Below are 20,220 nucleotides of genomic sequence, written 5' to 3' on the forward strand. Positions count from 1 at the left end.
TTTCAAGGTCAATACACCTAAGTTCTGCATCGATATTCCTTCTAAACATTCTCAAGAATAAAGATTCCACTGCAGGAACTCTACAAGGCTATGTTAGTGTAAACCTAACACCGTTTTTTTCAGCGGCAGAGGAAGTATGTTTGCGCTAACAGACACAGAGCTGGTTTGCATGTCGCCCTGGGGCTCCTCGAAGAGTAAGGCGGCTCGTAGGTTTTGATGTGCCTCGTTAAACGCCGGTCTCGAGAGTGAAAGACACAAAACCGTGCCACAAAAACGGTGCATCGCGTGCGACCTTAATGAATGCTCCGAGGACTAGTATTAACGAGAATGGCAGTTCTCCAGCGACTAAGTAGAAGGAAGCGGCGCCACTGCGTTAAGATAAAATAAATGTCTAGGAGCGAATGGGACAGCTGAATAGCAGTTAATTTATGACGAAACTGAAAATGCAAAACAGTTCAGTCAAATGATATCACCAAGTTTTGTATCGATGCGTAGTAGAAAATCTAAATAAGGAATTACTTTTCGAGAGCTATTTTCTCCTCTGATAATTTGTGTTAAATTTGTGCTTTTTGTTGTATACAAACGTACATTTTTTATGATAATAATAATTTCTGGACTTAATTATACGTTTCCGATCCCGCTCCACTGCATCCCCTCTGCAGAAAACTTTTATTACCCGGAAAATACTCAGGTATTCACTTACTCTTCCAGCACCGTAAATGGTGTTTGAACCAGGACTGGAATCACTATTCAGTGCACAAAGTAGTATGTTCAAAAATCATTCAGTTTTCTTCCTTTGCTTGCAGCTACACTCCTGGAAATTGAAATAAGAACACCGTGAATTCATTGTCCCAGGAAGGGGAAACTTTATTGACACATTCCTGGGGTCAGATACATCACATGATCACACTGACAGAACCACAGGCACATAGACACAGGCAACAGAGCATGCACAATGTCGGCACTAGTACAGTCTATATCCACCTTTCGCAGCAATGCAGTCTGCTATTCTCCCATGGAGACGATCGTAGAGATGCTGGATGTAGGCCCGTGGAACGGCTTGCCATGCCATTTCCACCTGGCGCCTCAGTTGGACCAGCGTTCGTGCTGGACGTGCAGACCGCGTGAGACGACGCTTCATCCAGTCCCAAACATGCTCAATGGGGGACAGATCCGGAGATCTTGCTGGCCAGGGTAGTTGACTTACACCTTCTAGAGCACGTTGGGTGGCACGGGATACATGCGGACGTGCATTGTCCTGTTGGAACAGCAAGTTCCCTTGCCGGTCTAGGAATGGTAGAACGATGGGTTCGATGACGGTTTGGATGTACCGTGCACTATTCAGTGTCCCCTCGACGATCACCAGTGGTGTACGGCCAGTGTAGGAGATCGCTCCCCACACCATGATGCCGGGTGTTGGCCCTGTGTGCCTCGGTCGTATGCAGTCCTGATTGTGGCGCTCACCTGCACGGCGCCAAACACGCATACGACCATCATTGGCACCAAGGCAGAAGCGACTCTCATCGCTGAAGACGACACGTCTCCATTCGTCCCTCCATTCACGCCTGTCGCGACACCACTGGAGGCGGGCTGCACGATGTTGGGGCGTGAGCGGAAGACGGCCTAACGGTGTGCGGGACCGTAGCCCAGCTTCATGGACGGTTGCGAATGGTCCTCGCCGATACCCCAGGAGCAACAGTGTCCCTAATTTGCTGGGAAGTGGCGGTGCGGTCCCCTACGGCACTGCGTAGGATCCTACGGTCTTGGCGTGCATCCGTGCGTCGCTGCGGTCCGGTCCCAGGTCGACGGGCACGTGCACCTTCCGCCGACCACTGGCGACAACATCGATGTACTGTGGAGACCTCACGCCCCACGTGTTGAGCAATTCGGCGGTACGTCCACCCGGCCTCCCGCATGCCCACTATACGCCCTCGCTCAAAGTCCGTCAGTTGCACATACGGTTCACGTCCACGCTGTCGCGGCATGCTACCAGTGTTAAAGACTGCGATGGAGCTCCGTATGCCACGGCAAACTGGCTGACACTGACGGCGGCGGTGCACAAATGCTGCGCAGCTAGCGCCATTCGACGACCAACACCGCGGTTCCTGGTGTGTCCGCTGTGCCGTGCGTGTGATCATTGCTTGTACAGCCCTCTCGCAGCGTCCGGAGCAAGTATGGTGGGTCTGACACACCGGTGTCAATGTGTTCTTTTTTTCCATTTCCAGGAGTGTATTAATACATGATGAACTCTCTTTGTTTGTAAAGTGTGACGTAGTTTTAACTCTAAGCTGTACTGCTGCAAAGGTTCTTTCTGGATGACAGCCTGCTTCATAGCGTATTGGTGCACCATCGGAACACAGTGCAGCAGCGATTCTGCGTGGCATAGCCTCAACACATCCTTGTTAGGTTTCTGGTGGTACTAAACTAAACTAAAACTAAACTTCTCCCGAACAGGCCATGAAGGCCCAATGGTAGTGACCGGTCGCTGTGTCATCCTCAGATTACAGGCGTCACTGGATGCGGATATAGAGGGGCATATAGTTAGCACACCGCTCTCAGTGCCGTATGTCAGTTTGCGAGACCGGAGCCGCTACTTCTCAGTCAAGTAGCTCCTCAGTTTGCCTCACAAGGGCTGAGTGCACCCCGCTTGGCAACAGCGCTATGCAGACCGGATGGTCACCCATCCAATTGCTAGCCCAGCCCGACAGCGCTTAACTTCGGTGATCTGACGGGAACCGGTGTTACCACTGCGCCAAGGCCGTTGGCTTTCTGGTGGCACTAGGTGGGGACAATTACAGTGCAGCTGGTCACGGAGGTCGAGTGCAGGCTACAATTACCGTATGGCAGCGAAACTTGCTAAATATAGTAATACATTAATGCGGAACCGGTTTTCATTGGAAAACAAATTAATTCCAGGTTTGACCACCATGTGCAAATCGGGCGCTGTACACTGTATGACGATATGACTTACCCGCTGTCATTTGAAAATCCATAATTTGAGTGAACAGTAGGTCTGTCGAGAAGAGAGGCCGTTCTCTGTACATGAAATTGTGTTATGTGAACGGCAGCAATTGCACTGTTGCTTTGAGAGATTAACCACCGAGTGAAAGGTCTGAGGAGAGGCCCGATCTCGTGGCACCTGGAAGAAGAAGACGTTCTATCCCGGTGGAATTCATTGACGAGGTCGCTGTTGCTGTAACTGAACATGCAGCTCGTGCATCGGGTACTGCTGGTGTTCATGCGCTGTCACGACAATTGTTCATCTCAAAGCCGACTGTACAGAAATTTTGCGGTCTGTTGTGCACTGTTACTCGTACAAGACGGCGCAGAAACTGAAACCTCGTGATCCGTAGCAATGTCCTGAATTTGCTCTTCAGTTTGTGGCACCGACTGAAGTTGATGACATGTGGCAGAGCAATATTTTATGGAGTGGCGAGGCACATTTTACAATACAGGTTGCAGTGAATACACAGAATTTCTGATGATGATGCTGTTAAGCCGCTCACGAAGAGCCATTAAACTCACCGTACGTGACTGTGTGGTGTGAATTCTCGAGCACCTTTATTCTCGGTCCATTCTTTCTATGAAGAGAATACACCCAGAGGGCTTGTCAGATGTACCGTGATATCTGTACGTTATCGGACCTCTTTGTACGGCATCTGATTCCTGCTTTGGAAGACCGCAGCTGTGTGGCATCCCCTGTTTTCATGCAAGATTGAGCAACACCTCATTTCGCTCGCCCATTGAAAGGTTTGGTTAGAGCCACCTTCCACGAACGTTTTATCTCCAGAGGTTTTCCAGATGCATTGCGTGCAACATAACCTGACATTTGGCTCTGGGGATATCTAAACGAACCAGATCTGAAGCCTGGTATACAACAACACATTGCTTAGATTCCACCGAAACTGCTGCGGGCAACAGTCGAACGCATTGTTTTACGGATGCAGCATCTCGCTGACGTCTTCAGTGCTCATACTGAACAAATTGTGTAAGCAGCGGTTAATAATAAAATCAACATTACACCCTTCTCGCTTGTTTAATCTTTTCTGGCCGCTCCCCCTTTCTAATTCATTATATATGGAAACAATTCTATACTTTGTAAGACGTGTATATTTCTATTGGCTATTGTCAAACCACAATTTATGAAAGATGTTTATATTTTATTAATAGGACTAAGTAGGAATAATTGATATTTGTCATGTTGGAAATAATTGTGATAGCAGGGAATGTCTGCACCAAAGTATTGTTGGCAGGAGAGACCGCACATTGATATAATTTTAAAAAGGGCGGGAGAGACCGCGTATGGATACATTAAAAAAAAAGAGCGGGAAAGACCACCCATTGATACATTTTGTAATGGTAGCACGGATTGTCTGCACCAGAAAGCGTTGTTCACGGGAGAGACCGCACTTTAACGTTCGTAGGAAGTCAGTAGTAAGCGAGATGTGAAGCGAGTCGGTAGCAGGTCTGAAGCGAGAGGTTGAGAGGAGCGGTGTGCCTGCCAGCCACCAGCGATGATTTACAAGAGATTATAAACGGATGTACAGAGACAAAAGCTAACTATTATCATAAGAGGAACAAATATTATTGAATGATTTTTTTTGAGAAACTCAAGACTACTGAAGGTATGTTTGCGCAATGCTAGTTGTAAGAGTATTGTAAAAAGTAAGCCCCATTTGAACGTTTGTAAAATCATTTCATTGAGAATATAATTAATTTTTGCCTGCAATATTGCATTACTGATTAAAATTTTCCAAAGTTTTACGTTGATGGTTTTTGGGATGGATTATATTGTTGTCAAGAAAAAGTTTAACTATGAATTACTTAACGTCAGTCAAATTAATTAAAAAATAACGTCAGCTTTGCTATTAAAGAATAACGTCAGCATTGGTAATAAATACAGCCACTTATTATGACAACCCACCAGCAGCTAATAGAGTATAGTAAAACAGAGAAGTATATTCATGTCGCAGTTCGATGTAGCAGTCAGATGGCGATCCAGTAACAGTAAAAAAGGTAAGGAACAGTTTTGAGTTATTGCAGGTAACGACTGAGGGCCACGACGACGACACATTCTATGTTTCGTCGAAATAATCAGAAAATCGCTTTTAATAAGCAGCATTTAAATTTGTATGCGAAGATTGAGAAAGAGAATTAATTTCAAAGGGAATATTTCATTTGTATTATTAAGCAAGAGATAGCAATCCTAAGGGAAGGTTTCATAGGTTATTGTAGAAGGGAAGGTTGCGTAACAAAAGAGATATAGAGACGGGAAGGTTTCAACGTATGTCTTCTATCCACAGCGCCAGACTTGCACCTGGTGGCCCAAAATTGAAACTAATTTTTTTCACGTAAATTGGTTCCGCCTTAAAGCATCAGAATGTCTACCACGTTTCGCCGCCATACGATAATAACAGCCCACACTGGACCTCTGTGTGTAGCTCCACTGTAATTGTAACCACTCGGTATACGGCTCCAACAGAACGTCCACGCACGTTTCCGTAAATTACGGCTAGGCGGTATGTACACGCTGAGCTGGTGCCTGATAGCGTCCCGCGTGTGTTCCATTCGATTCAGTCAGGCGAATTTGGTGGCCAAGACATCAATGTGAGTCCACTAACATCCTCCTGAAACCACTATAGGACGTTGATGACCTTTTGGAACGTGCGTTTATCCTGCTGCAAAATGCCGTCGTCTTCTTGAAAGACAGCAAGCTTGAAGGGGTGCAGGTTGTCCGCAGTAATGCTCATGGTGCCCACAGCTGCCACGGTGCCTTGGATTACTACCACAGGCCTCAAGGGAAACCACGTCAATGTCCCCCAAAGCGTAATACAGTCCCACCTGGCCTGCGTTTTTGGGGCTTGCATGTTTTCAGCAGACGTTCACCTGGATCACAGCGTATTTTGACACAGCCATTGAGTTGTTGGACTTGCATTATTTCATCTTTTCAGATCCACAGTTTAATACCAAATTATATTCAGGAAGTCCATCGTGGCCACGACCTAATAAACTGAAATGCCATGTACATACAAACCAAGCTAGTAATTTGCGAAACAGTACCACTGTGCTACACAGTGATTTCCAGTTTTCACATCTGGTTATCCTGGAGGCCGTAGGAAGAGTGCGCTACCGTCGGAAAAACGACCCATTTCCCCAACCCTTCCTAAAATGTCCCTACAGTGTCCAAGAGGGCTCCTCACACCACGAAAATGTCGCCCGAGAGACCAGCGTACTGAAGATGGTAGCTAAGGGGCTGATCATGTCGCTGTCCCCCAGCCCATTAGAGCTGAAAATTCTTCAAACTTCACGAAATATTACACACGGGAGTACGTAATTGCATCACTGAATTGCCAGGACAACTAAACTGCGAGGAATTTCAGCAAAACATGATGAGACGTCCCCTTTGGACGTTTGTCGACAGGTCACGCAATTATCATAAATTACGGGCAGTGATTTGCAGCCCCGGAGATGGTGCCTGACAGCTTCTCAGATGTATTCCATCGGTTACAGATCAGTCATATTTGGTGGCCAAGATATCAACCTGAGTTCACTAACATGCTCCTCACCACTACGATTCTGGCCTGGTGACACGGGCAGTTTGCCAGCTGGAGGATGCTTTTGACAACAGGGAAGACATAAAGCATGAAGAGATGCAGGTGATCGGCATTTATGTTCATGTAGTTCACAGCTATCATTATTTCCACAAGACCCACTGAAGTCCAGCGAATGTCTCCCATAGCATAATGTTCTCATAGGTCGTATCGGTCAGACAGTTCATGTACCGAGGTGCCGTTCGTCTGGATATCGGCGAGTCCGAACACGACCGTGGACCTCGTGCAGCGAGAAACATGAGTCATCCGACCTGGTGCGGCTTTACCTCCGTGTTGATATACATAGGTAATTGACCTACGCATGGCGCTGATTATAACCGATGGCTCAATAAAGTTGTAGCGTCGAGCCACACACATCCTTTTTCATGCAGTGCAGCTAAACTCGCTGCAAATAAAATGTACCTTTCATCCTACAGCCCAATAGTCAATGCAGTGGATAAAATTGCGAATTAATGTAATAATCAGAAATAGTGAGTAAAAGATACATGAATAATAAATAAAAATGGCTCTGAGCACTATGGGACTCAACTGCTGTGGTCATAAGTCCCCTAGAACTTAGAACTACTTAAACCTAACTAACCTAAGGACATCACACACATCCATGCCCGAGGCAGGATTCGAACCTGCGACCGTAGCGGTCGTGCGGTTCCAGACTGTAGCGCCTTTAACCGCTCGGCCACTCCGGCCGGCCGTAAACGGAAAGCAGTCCTAGAATAATCAACAATAGAGCAGCCAGGAAGATAACCTTATTAAAACGCCATAAAATTGCGTTAAGTGCGTTACAGGAATGGTAGCGAGCGAAAAACTAAGACCATTTTGTGATCAGAATGAACGGAATATTCGCCAGCTCAGAATACGATGGTCGTCCACAAAATAAGTTCCATTTGGGTATACAAAACAAACGTGTACAGATACAGAAAAAAATATTTATTGTACAAAAATCTACAACCATTAAACTACTTTCCTACATAGCTTCCGAAATTTTGTAGGCACTTGTCATAGCGTGGCACAAGTTTTTGTATGCCTTCTTCATAGAAGGTTGCAGCCTATGTATTCAACCATGTGGTAACATGTTCTTTCAGCTCGTCATTATCTTTGAAGTGTTGACCAACAAGGACAGATTTTAGGTGTAAGAAGAGATGAAAGTCGCTGGGACCGAGATCCGGGCTGTACAGAGGATAATCAAACGCGTGCGAGTTCATCAGTAGCCACAGACGGGTGTCCACTTCGTTCTACATCGTGCACTTCATCACGTCTTTCATTGAACAGTCTGACCCATCTGCTAACCATTGAATCACTCATAGCATGTTGTCTGTAAACCTCGCAGATTTGCCGATGAATTTCCATTTGGTTTAACTTTCTTTGCATTTAGAAAACTAATCACAGATCTGATTTCACACCTGGCCTCATTTTCAATTACGGCTGACATTATAAAGAAGCACTACAAAGCACACGTCGGCAGCAGCGACCTGAAAATGGCGCACATGTCTTTTCCTTGAGTCAGAGTAACTGCCGCGCAACCTCGGAACTGCGATCGTAGCGCTGCCGCGGATAGAAATAGAAACGGAACTTACTCTGTGGACGACCCTCGTAATTTAGAGATTACCATGACGATTTACACATCAACACACAAGAGATAAAGAGAACAAATTCATCCTCCGTTTAGTTTTAATTCTGTAACGTCAGCCAAAGAAGTTAATGTTCTGAGCTGGAGAACAGTCAGACTTCGTGAAAGTTAAAGTCCTTTTGAAAGTTAAAGTATTCCAGCTTTCGTTCACTATCCAGAATTTCTTTTCACGTTACTTCAGGGAGATCTGCCTTCTTCGAGACATGTATTCTGCAGACATGATTTGACCCAACTTGACCACTTTCGCCACTAAACTAATAAACAATATCAATATTTAATAAAAGGAATGTTGTAAACGTCCGATCACGCTCAGACCATTTGCAATAAGTCCAAGCTATAGTTTTTCTGAATTAATAGGACAAAATTCTTCCACATTTGTGTTCCCACTAAATCGCTTAAACAATTACCTAGGCCTGCTTGATAGCAGCGTCATTTGGGACTCTTTTCAGTGGTGGTATCAGCTAATATATGAGACTGACCAGTTTTAAATTACAGTGGTTTTTTAATATGAACTTCAGTCAACATTTATAAAGTTACTGGCAGAAATAGTAAAATTTTCATTAAATAGCTACACAAGCATGACGGTAAATAGTTTGGACAAGAAGAGAATAGAAGCTTTCGAAATGTGGTGCTACAGAAGAATGCTGAAGATTAGATGGGTAGATCACATAACTAATGAGGAAGTATTGAATAGGATTGGGGAGAAGAGAAGTTTGTGGCACAACTTGACCAGAAGAAGGGATCGGTTGGTAGGACATGTTCTGAGGCATCAAGGGATCGCCAATTTGGTATTGGAGGGCAGCGTGGAGGGTAAAAATCGTAGGGGGAGACCAAGAGATGAATACACTAGCAGATTCAGAAGGATGTAGGTTGCAGTAGGTACTGGGAGATGAAGAAGTTTGCACAGGATAGAGTAGCATGGAGAGCTGCATCAAACCAGTCTCAGGACTGAAGACCACAACAACAACAACAAGCATGAAAAGATATGAGGCATTCATGCTGCATTCAGTTACCGTGATATTATGGAGAATACAATGTTCTGACAGACATTTGCATAATGAAGAATATTAAAAACGTAATAAATCAATAAATAAAATAGATACAGATGTGCAGTTTTCAGTGAGGATACCTTGCAATGATCCCTTTCCTAATCCGCCTACTGCATTGCGGTCGTAATTGACCGTGGTCGCATATGCCTAATGAAATTTTACAGTGAGTATGGCTATAGTTACCGAGGGAAAATAACACCCGTCAGTTGGAGGAAAGTGTGCAACAGACTTTTATAAAGGAAGAATCTATTCTTAACTAAAGCTGAATACTGATAATAATTTTGAAATGTGCGGAATATAGTGCAAACGCTCACGAGCCGCACAGGGGAAAAAGGGTATCACTTAATATTTACTACAAAAATTACTGATAATGCAAAGAAAACACTGATTAGTTAAAAAAGGTATAATTAAACGGTTGCCAGTGTTGTGTCTAGACAAGACAGCCTAGACACAAGGCGAGGAAACCGAAAGGGCACGCGTCAACTCACGCCGACTGGCGTGAAGTCTGGAACAGGATACTTAATGAATGCTATAAAGAAAAGTACGTAGCTGCTGAAATACTTAACTTTACTCCATCATTTGTATACAGCATTCTTGATGATACAAGTGAGACACTCTATAGAAATGGTTAATGGCGCCTTGCTAGGTCGTAGCCATGGACTTAGCTGAAGGCTATTCTAACTATCTCTCGGCAAATGAGAGAAAGGCTTCGTTAGTGTAGTCGCTAGTAAAGTCGTCGTACAACTGGGGCGAGTGCTCCTACGTCTCTCTAGACCTGCCGTGTGGTGGCGCTCGGTCTGCAATTACTGACAGTGGCGACACGCGGGTCCGACATGTACTAATGGACCGCGGCCGATTTAAAGCTACCACCTAGCAAGTGTGGTGTCTGGCGGTGACACCACAGCCAGCACGCTGGGGCAATGAACACCAGGAATCTTTAGAAAGGTAATGGCAAAGGAGTTTTAGCACTAATCAACAGAAGGTTGTCACACTTTTGCACAGCACAACAGTTCACGAGAAAATAAATGAATGAGAAAGCACTGAGATTGCAGTTGCTTATTCTGAAATACTAAATTTTGAAAGTAAAATTAAATGGAGTTACTGTTTAAATAAATGACTGGCTTAAGGTGGACTTCGCTATGTAAAAAATGACTTTCAGTAAGTGCAGTGTAACGTAATGCAAAATTTAGAAAAAGGCAAGCAGTTTACTTCTGATTTCTGAAAGACTGAATTTAATTCACTTTAACCAAAAGAACAACTAATTTTAATTTTATAATAACTGCAATAGAAAGATATACCAAGGCAGCAGAAGTCACTCGCTAAGCTAAATACGGAATAAATGAAATTGTGCACTCTTGATTTGTGCTATATCTTTAGTTATTAATTTTACCAGTGAAATTTTACGTCGCTTTTTGTGAATGAAGTTAATACTTAAAATTGCAAATTACTTAAAACTCTGTTATGCAATACAAGAATGAACAGTTACTGAGTCAGAAAATTTAGACTGAAATGGTCATTAGCAAACAAACAAAACTGGCAGTAAATAATTAATCGATTTTCATGTTCTTACGACACTCGGTGATTGCACAGAAAGCGAAGGGACCACGCCTGGTAATAATGTCTTAGTCTTACGATGTTGTAGCTGTGCGGACGACGAAGAATGTAGCCGACGACAATGCTGAGCTGCCGCTGGTGCTGCTGCTGGATGAGAACCCCGACTCGTCTCCATCTTCACGGATAATTGTGAGGCAGCAATAGTTAGAATTGCAGCTTCCTCCGTGCTCTCAATACGCGCGGATTAACGAATTAGGCGCGCTTACACTGGCGTGATCATAGGTGCACCCCGCGCCAGCGGGAGCGCCCAACAAACACGTCCGCACTCTTTCATGACTCAAGCTGCTCTGCTTCCTCTCTGCCCGCAATGCGACGGAGACTCTCCATAAGCAAAGATACGCAACGGCACAGCTACTGCCATTTCGTCGTTGCTATCGACACATTTACACTACTGGCCATTAAAATTAGTACACTAAGAAGAAATGCAGATGACAACGGGTATTCATTGGACAAATATATTATACTGGAACTGACATGTGATTACATTTTCACACAATTTGGGTGCATAGATCCTGAGAAATCAGTACCCAGAACAACCACCTCCGGCCGTGATTACGGCCTTGATACGCCTGGGCATTGATTCAAACGGAGCTTGGATGGCGTGTACAGGCACAGCTGCCCATGCAGCTTCAACACGATACCACAGTTCATCAAGAGTAGTGACGCGTATTGTGACGAGCCAGTTGCTCGGCCACCATTGACAAGACGTTTTCAGTTGGTGAGAGATCTGCAGAATGTGCTGGCCAGGGCAGCAGTCGAACATTTTCTGCATCCAGAAAGGCCCGTACAGGACCTGCAACATGCGGTCGTGCATTATCCTGCTGCAACGTTGCGTTTCGCAGGGTCGAATGAAGGGTAGAGCCACGGGTCGTAACACATCCGAAATGTAACGTCCACTGTTGAGAGTGCCGTCAATGCGAACAAGAGGTGACCGAGACGTGTAACCAATGGCACCCCATACCATCACGCCCGGTGATACACCAATATGGCCATGACGAATACACGCTTCCAATGTGTGTTCACCGCGATGTCGCCAAACACGGATGCGATCATCATGATGCTGTAAACAGAACCTGGATTCATCCGAGAAAATGACGTTTTGCCGTTCGTGTACCCAGGTTCGTCGTTGAGTACACCATCGCAGGCGCTCCTGTCTATGATGCAGCGTCGAGGGTAACCGCAGTCGTGGTCTCCGAGCTGATAGCCCATGCTGCTGCAAACGTCGTCGAACTGTTCGTGCAGATGGTTCTTGCCTTGCAAACGTTCCCATCTGTTGACACAGGGATCGAGTCGTGGCTGCACGATCCGTTACAGCCATGCGGATAAGATGCCTGTCATCTCGACTGCTAGTGATAGGAGGCCGTTGGGATCCATCACGGCGTTCCGTATTAACCTCCTGAACCCACCGATTCCATATTGTGCTAACAGTCATTGGATCTCGACCAACGCGAGCGGCAATGTCGCGATACGATAAACCGCAATCGCGATAGGCTACAATCCGACCTTTATCAAAGTCGGAAACGTGATGGTACACATTTCTCCTCCTTACACGAGGCATCACAACAACGTTTAACCAGCCAAAGCCGGTCAACTGCTGTTTCTGTATGAGAAATCGGCTGGTAACTTTACTCATGTCAGCACGTTGTAGGTGTCGCCACCGGCACCACCCTTCTGTGAATGCTCTGAAAAACTAATCATTTGCACATCACAGCATCTTCTTTGTGTCCGTTCAATTTCGAGCCTGTACCACGTCATCTTCGTGGTATAGCAATTTTAATGGCCAGTAGTGTATTTTTAGTTCCCTTAGCTATTACCCAGCAATTTACAATATTTTCATTATAATTACAATAAATCATTATTTCGTTGGATGTACCTCATTTTTCTGAGATCGCAGATGCATCCAGATTTGTTTTGCTATTGAACTGTGCCTTATTACTGAATCTTTAAGAGTTATAAGTAGCCATATTACAGACTGCCTTAGATGCCGCCATTACTGGTACATCTTTCGCACTCCAGACATGTGGGGAACCACCGACCAAATTCTCCGTTCCCTGGGCTTATTCACATCTGGCCCTGTGCTGACCGCCTTTATATCTGAGCTCGTCTGAAGCAGCCGAGCACACTCATCGCCCTGCCGCCTCGCACCCAGCCAAACAAGTAATTTCACCTGTCTTCAGTACAAACCTAGACGGCCGAACAGCTGCCCTAAATCCGTGTAACGTTACGCAGGAGACGCTCTCCGATGGATCCACGATCAAATCTCCATGATGCCGTGCTCACTCCGATCGTGACACTGAAAATTCCTTTAGGACTAGACGAGAAAACGAAAAAGTCGTCTATTACAGAGTCACAGGTTCAGCAATGTGCTCTCTGAAACATGTATTCACCAGCACATTACGCTGTCGTCAGATCTGCCACAGATCGCTGCCTATTCTACTTTACAGAGCGGGTAGACCTCCGATCCCCAATTTCTGTTATTTGTGAACCAACACGCAAATTTGTTTTAAAGGCCTAAGCCATAGAAGACGCCGCTTGGGGTGCCAACCTGAGAGAGGCGCTAGAGGCGTCACAGTTGTAAGATTTCTGTGCAGGAGGAGACACAATAATTAGTGGATGCTTGGGGCGACAAACTTAAGAAGGGCGCTGGGGTACTCGATTACAAGGTTAGGAAAAAAATGGCTCTGAGCACTATGGGACTTAACTTCTGAGGTCATCAGTCCCCTAGAACTTAGAACTACTTAAACCTAACTAACCTAAGGACACCACACACATTCATGCACGAGGGGGGATTCGAACCTACGACTGTAGCGGTCGCGCGGTTCCAGACTGTAGCGCCTACAACCGCTCGGCCACGAGGCCGGCTATAAGGTTCGTATACAGTGTGTACCACAGTAGGAAAAAGTGACACGGAGGAAAGTGTATGGGAAAAATGTAGTGGGGAAATGAAAAATTGCATGAGTGCAAACTTGTTCTCAAACTGGCCCTGTCTGCTCATGGTTTTACCATCTTTCGACCACTTCCCATAGATCTTCTCCGCAGTAACATTCGAACAGCCGTCTAGCTTCACCAGTTCTTAGATACTCGTTCTCAGTCACTGGGCCATAATAAACTGTTCTATGTCAAAGTTGCCTAAGTCAGTGATTTTCCGCGTTAGCGGCCCATTCGCCTCTGCTTCGCTCATGTATTTTCCTCGCTGCGTTAAGTGGTCCGAATGCCACCAGGCGCATTTAAACCGGCAGTGGTCAGTGGTCATGTTGTAACTGTGCCCTAGGTAATATTTCACACCGTGCACAGTTGTGATGAAGAGGATTAAATGATGGTACTGCAATCTGCGTGGTGTACGTTGATGTTTAGCCGGTAAAATTTTGTATCCCCTCGACAGATCTATTACGAATGAACTCCCAGGGTATCTCCATGCAAAAAGTGCTTCATGTTGTGACATTCCTTGTTAAACACTCTTACCCCAGATGAAAGATACAAACAATTCCTTATCAGCCAAGATCGCAAAACATATTTCTAATCATGAAAAATAGTTTCGGCTCAAACAGCTAGCCATTTTGAGATCGAATATGACGAACACTGTTGGTGTAATCACCAGGCCGGAAGGAATACATTGTCACCAGAAAATTACATACTTTTGCTTAACAGCACGTAATTTATTGATGTCAGAAAGGTCACAGTACGTAGTAATGAACGGAAAGTCATCGAGTAAAACAGAAGTAATATCTGACAAAGGAAAAATCAAGGATCTAATAATGACAATAGTATGAAAAAAATAGACTGATACTCACCATAAGTGGAAATGGTGGGTCGCAGACAGACACAACAGAAAGACTGCTAAACTAGTGAGCTCTCAGCCAAAAAGCCTTCAGTGGCGTGTGTGACAGCTGCATTTGCGTGAATGGGCGTTTGTGTGTGTGTGTGTGTGTGTGTGTGTGTGTGTGTATCTGTGTGTATTCAGAGGAAGGCTTTTAGGGCGAGAGCTCACTAGTTTAGCAGTCTTTTTGTTGTGCCTGTCTGCGACTAAACATGTCCACTATGTGGTGAGTAAGGATCTACACTTTTCATAATATTGTGAGAAGTAACATCCGGCGTATTTCCCAACGAAGTGTTGTAGCTTCTTTGCTATTCCTGATCTATGTAATCGATTTAGGACACACTTTGAGCAAACCTCTTAGGTTGTTTGTAGATTATACTGTCATTTAGCCGGCCTGGGTGGCCGAGCGGTACTAGGCGCTACAGTCTGGAGCCCCGCGACTGCTACGGTCGCAGGTTCGAATCCTGCCTCGTACATGGATGTGTGTGATGTCTTTAGGTTAGTTAGGTTTCAGTAGTTCAACGTTCTAGGGGACTGATGACCTCAGAAGTTACGTCCCATAGTGCTCAGAGCCATTTTAACCATTGATACTGTCATTTCCCGGCTTGTAAAGCCATCAGATGATCAAAAACAGTTGCAAAATTACTATAAAGGGTTTATTTATGATGCGAAAAGTGACTGGTGAATCTCAATAATGAAAAGTGTGAAGTCATCCACAATAGGTACTGAAAGAAATCCGCCAAATTTCGCTTGCATGACAAATCACACGAATGTAAATACTTAGGCATTCTAATTATGAATAACTTTGAAATACCCCTTAGAAAAATTTATGATTTACTGTGCTAGTAAACCTCTTACGTTATTTGATTCTTTCTTTACTTATTCTCATCATCACTAAACTGAAACACAATATTTTTAGCGCAACGCAATCTGACTTTCAATAATCCCTACAAAAGAATGGCCGTGACTGACAATAACCTATACCTTTCATGAATCACTTACATCACAAAAATCTTCGTTATTAGAACTACTGCAATACAGTGAGCGCCAGTACTGGCAGCTAAATAAAAGATTCTAACTACTGAAGGCACTAACTACTGAAAGGCATAGTTAGCAAATGAAATATGTTGATAGAGAACAAACAGTGTATTTACCTTAATAGTGTTCAAAAGTCATAATATATATATCAGTTCACGTCATCCAGTCTTATAAATTTCGTTTTTCTGACGGACACAGGTCCAAATCGGCCGCTGTCAAAACTCTGCCATCTCTCTCCCAACATCCACCACTGCTGGCGGCTCACCTCGAACTGCGCAACGCAACGCGCTGTTCACATCCAACTGCCCAACACTACAATAGCGAATATTGCAACAATGCCAATCAGCCACAGATTGCACACAGCACAGTCAGTGATTGTCATACAGAGCGCTACGTGGCGTTACGAACGTATAAACCTAAACAGCCTACTTACAACTTAAGTTGGAACGATCACAAGACAATATTGTCGGGAAAGAAAACTGCGATTTATTGGCAGGAAACTTAGAAAATGTAATAGTTTTATTAAAATGACTCCTTGCACTACGCCTGTCTGCCCTGTCCTGGAGTACTGCTGTGCAGTGAGGGATCGGCATCAGATACGACTGACGGAGACATCGAAAAAGTCCAAATAAGGCTACCTCGTTTTCTATTAACGCCAAATAGGGGTGAGGGCGTTACGGATATAATACGTGAATTGAGGTGGCAACGTTAAAAAAAAAAAGGCGTTTTATGTTGCGACATGAGTTTACGAAATTTCAGTCACCAAGTTCCTCCTCCGAGTGCGAAAATATTTTGTTGGCGCCCACCACATAGAGAGAAATGGTCATTCTAATAAAATAAGAGAGGTCAGAGTTCGCAGTGAAGTATTTAAGCAATCATTTATCCCATGCGCTGTTTGAGACAGGAAGGTTAGAGGAGTAGCTTGAACGTGGTTCGGTAAACCCTCTGCCAGGCACTTAATTGTGAATTCCACAGTAATCAAGTATATGTAGATGTAGGTGCCAATGTGTCTCCTAACAGCCTGGTGATCGGACACAGAAATGTTTCTTATATTTGAACTGAAGATGGCTAGCTGTTTTAGCCGAAACTTGTTATCATAGTTATAAATAAATTTTGGGATCTTGACTAATACAGGATTATTTAAAACAATCCATAACTTTCAATGTTTGTACATAGCTTATCTCCAGCTCGAGTATGTCAGGAAACTACAAAGCTCTACGTGAAGAAATTGCAGTTAAGAGTGTAACTCTAGAGGATTTCCATACGTTGAACACGATTGTATCTGAACCAGCGTCGGAGTCGACATCCGGGGATACCAAATACTGTTGGTTAAATTTGGCACCCATGTGATGGACCTGCTTGGAATCGTTACTCACGAAAGTTATGCCTTCAATGCTAACTACAGGTTACAAATGGTGGAATCACAAGCTGCATTGCCTTCATTGTCAGAAGAACGTTCGGAAATATTTGGCAGGTCCACAACAGAGCTACTTTGTACTATGTAAAATGAAGATGGAAGCGGGAGAAAGGAAAGTAACTAATAATACACTACTGGCCATTAAAACTGCTACACCACGAAGATGACGTGCTACAGACGCGAAATTTAACCGACAGGAAGAATATGCTGTGATATGCAAGTGATTAGCTTTTCAGAGCATTCACACAAGGTTGTCGCCGCTAGTGACACTTACAACGAGCTGACATGAGGAAAGTTTCCAATCGATTTCTCATACACAAACAGCAGTTAGCCGGCGTTGCCCGGTGAAACGTTGTTGTGATGCCTTGTGTAAGGAGGAGAAATGCGTACCATCACGTTTCCGACTTTGATAAAGGTCGGATTGTAGCCTATCGCGACTGCGGTTTATCGTATCGCGACACTGCTGCTCGCGTTGGTCGAGATCCAATGACTGTTAGTAGAATATGGAATCGGTGGGTTCAGGAGGGTAATACGTAACGCCGTGCTGGATCCCAACGGCCTCGTCTCCCTAGCAGTCGAGATGACAGGCATCTTATCCGCATGGCTGTAACGGATCGTGCAGCCACGTTTCTATCCCTCTGTCAACAGACGGGAATGTTTGCATGACAACAACCATCTGCACGAACCGTTCGACGACGTTTGCAGCAGCATGGGCTATCAGCTCGGAGACCATGGCTGCGGTTACCCTTGACGCTGCATCACAGACAGGAGCGCCTGCGATGGTGTACTCAACGACGAACTTGGGTGCACAAATGGCAAAACGTCATTTTTTTTCGGATAATCCAGGTTCTGTTTCCAGCATCATGATGGTCGCATCCGTGTCTGATGACATCGCGGTGAACGCACGTTGGAAGCGTGTATTCTTCATCGCCATACTGGCGTATCACCCGGCGTGATGGTACGGGGTGCCATTGGTTACACGTCTCGGTCACCTCTTGTTCGCATTGACGGCACTTTGAACAGTGGACGTTACATTTCAGATGTGTTACGACCCGTGGCTCTACTCTTGATTCGATCCCTGCGAAACCCTACATTTCAGCAGGATAACCCACGACCGCATGTTGCAGGTCCTGTACGGGCCTTTCTGGGTACAGGAAATGTTCGACTGCTGCCCTGGCCAGCACATTCTGCAGATCTCTTACCAACTGAAAACGTCTTGTCAATGGTGGCCGAGCAACTGGCTCGTCACAATACGCCAGTCACTACTCTTGATGAACTGTGCTATCGTGTTGAAACTGCATGGGCAGCTGAATCTGTACACGCCATCCAAGCTCTGTTTGACTCAATGCCCAGGAGTATCAAGGCCATTATTACGGCCAGAGGTGGTTGTTCTGGGTACTGATTTCTCAGGATCTATGCACTCAAACTGCGTGTAAATGTAATAACATGTCAGTTCTAGTATAATATTTGTCCAATGAATATCCGTTTATTATTTGCATTTCTTCTTGGTGTAGCAATTTTAATGGCCGGTAGTATATTAGCTGCACCAGGACTTCGTGCGAAATCAGCGGCGTCGAGTGTAAATGTGTGGTAGACCGTAACTCGAACCGAGGATATCGTGCTTAATAGGGATTCGCGTTAATCACTGCGCCACCCGTATTTGTAGCTATTGCGTGGACTATCTTGACACACTCCCCCGGCTGAGTCGCATTCCCACCTGTCCCTGCCCATGTTCCCCATGCTCGCTGATTTTTGATTCCCGCTGGAGTTCGAACGCAAATGAGCATCCGCCCTGAATGTGGTGGATTCATCGCCCATCGAGTCGAATCAGTCATACGAATACGTAATGTCTGTTCTCTCGGACGTGGCATAACAACAGGTTCAAATGGCTCTAAGCACTGTGGGACTTAATATCTGGAGTCATCAGTCCCCTAGAACTTAGAACTACTTAAACCTAACTAACCTAAGGACGTCACACATAGCCATGCCCGAGGCAGGATTCGAACCGTAGCAGCAGCGAGGAAGCGTCTGGATCCGTTCGGTCACAGCGGCCGGCCAAAACAACAGGCACCACGCATTTACGTAAGAGTTACTTTGCCTGTCGCCTTAGGGATCACCAGAGAGCGTGTACTTCGTGTTGTGATCTGCCTCGTTACACATCGTTGTCGTGGACGAACGGAACAAAACCCCTGCCAGAAGAAACCGCAGATCGCGTGTGACGTTAATGAATACCCAGAGGACACACTATTAACGAGAATGGCAGCCGGGCAGCGACTAAGAAGCTGGAACCGGCGCCGTGTTGGTTGTGTCGAGTGTAAAGGGAGAGGCGGACGAGCGCGCGGCGGCGCAGATCAAAGAGCTGCTGGCGGAGAGATAAGGCAGCTGAGGAGCCCGCGGCTGCGGAGGCGTAGCGGAGGCTGGCGGTTATCTGGCCGGCGTCGGCGAGGCCCCAGCCCCGGCGACAGCCGCCGCCGGCGTGCCGACACACGCGACAGCGCGCCTTTTAAGGACTAAATCGCTCCTAAATTAACGTCTCGTGCCGGCCGTCCATAACCTCCAGCCCGGCTCCCCCAGCTCCGTACGCGCGGGACGGCGCGCCGTAATATGACAGGGCCGGACAGGTTCCACGGCGACACACGGCCCGTCTTCCTTTTACGCTCCTCCACGGAGCCCCTCTGCCGCTTTGTCCCGAGGACAGGCGGTCGACAAGTGAGAGTGAAGACGGAGATTAAAAGGGCACTAAACGCTGTTAATACGATATTGACAGCATTCTTCAGTGCCCATGCAGGTGTGAGTGACTGTGTGTGTGTGTGTGAGAACGCATGGCCCTTTGTAGCGCTGGGGCTTAGACCGGTGAGGTAGGGGGAGGGACTAATGAATTACCGACCACAATACGTTATTTCGAGGCAAGTCATTACGGGTAAATGAGTGTAGTGATTATCGGCCATAACGCAACAAAATGAAGCTCCTTTTCTGGTGTCAAGTTTCGACATCGAGTTTGGAATTTTAGTAGACTGTCTCCTCGTTCGTTACACTGGCGCCAAGGG

At 45.7% G+C, this 20,220-nt stretch overlaps 1 pseudogene; it reads right to left on the reverse strand.

The window, feature by feature from the left end:
* Window positions 1-2,648: 2,648 nt before the first annotated feature.
* Window positions 2,649-2,766, reverse strand: LOC126177753 (5S ribosomal RNA; annotated as a pseudogene).
* Window positions 2,767-20,220: the final 17,454 nt, after the last annotated feature.

The sequence above is a fragment of the Schistocerca cancellata genome, chromosome 3, assembly GCF_023864275.1.
Source record: "Schistocerca cancellata isolate TAMUIC-IGC-003103 chromosome 3, iqSchCanc2.1, whole genome shotgun sequence".
In the NCBI taxonomy this organism is placed as follows: Eukaryota; Metazoa; Arthropoda; class Insecta; order Orthoptera; family Acrididae; genus Schistocerca; species Schistocerca cancellata.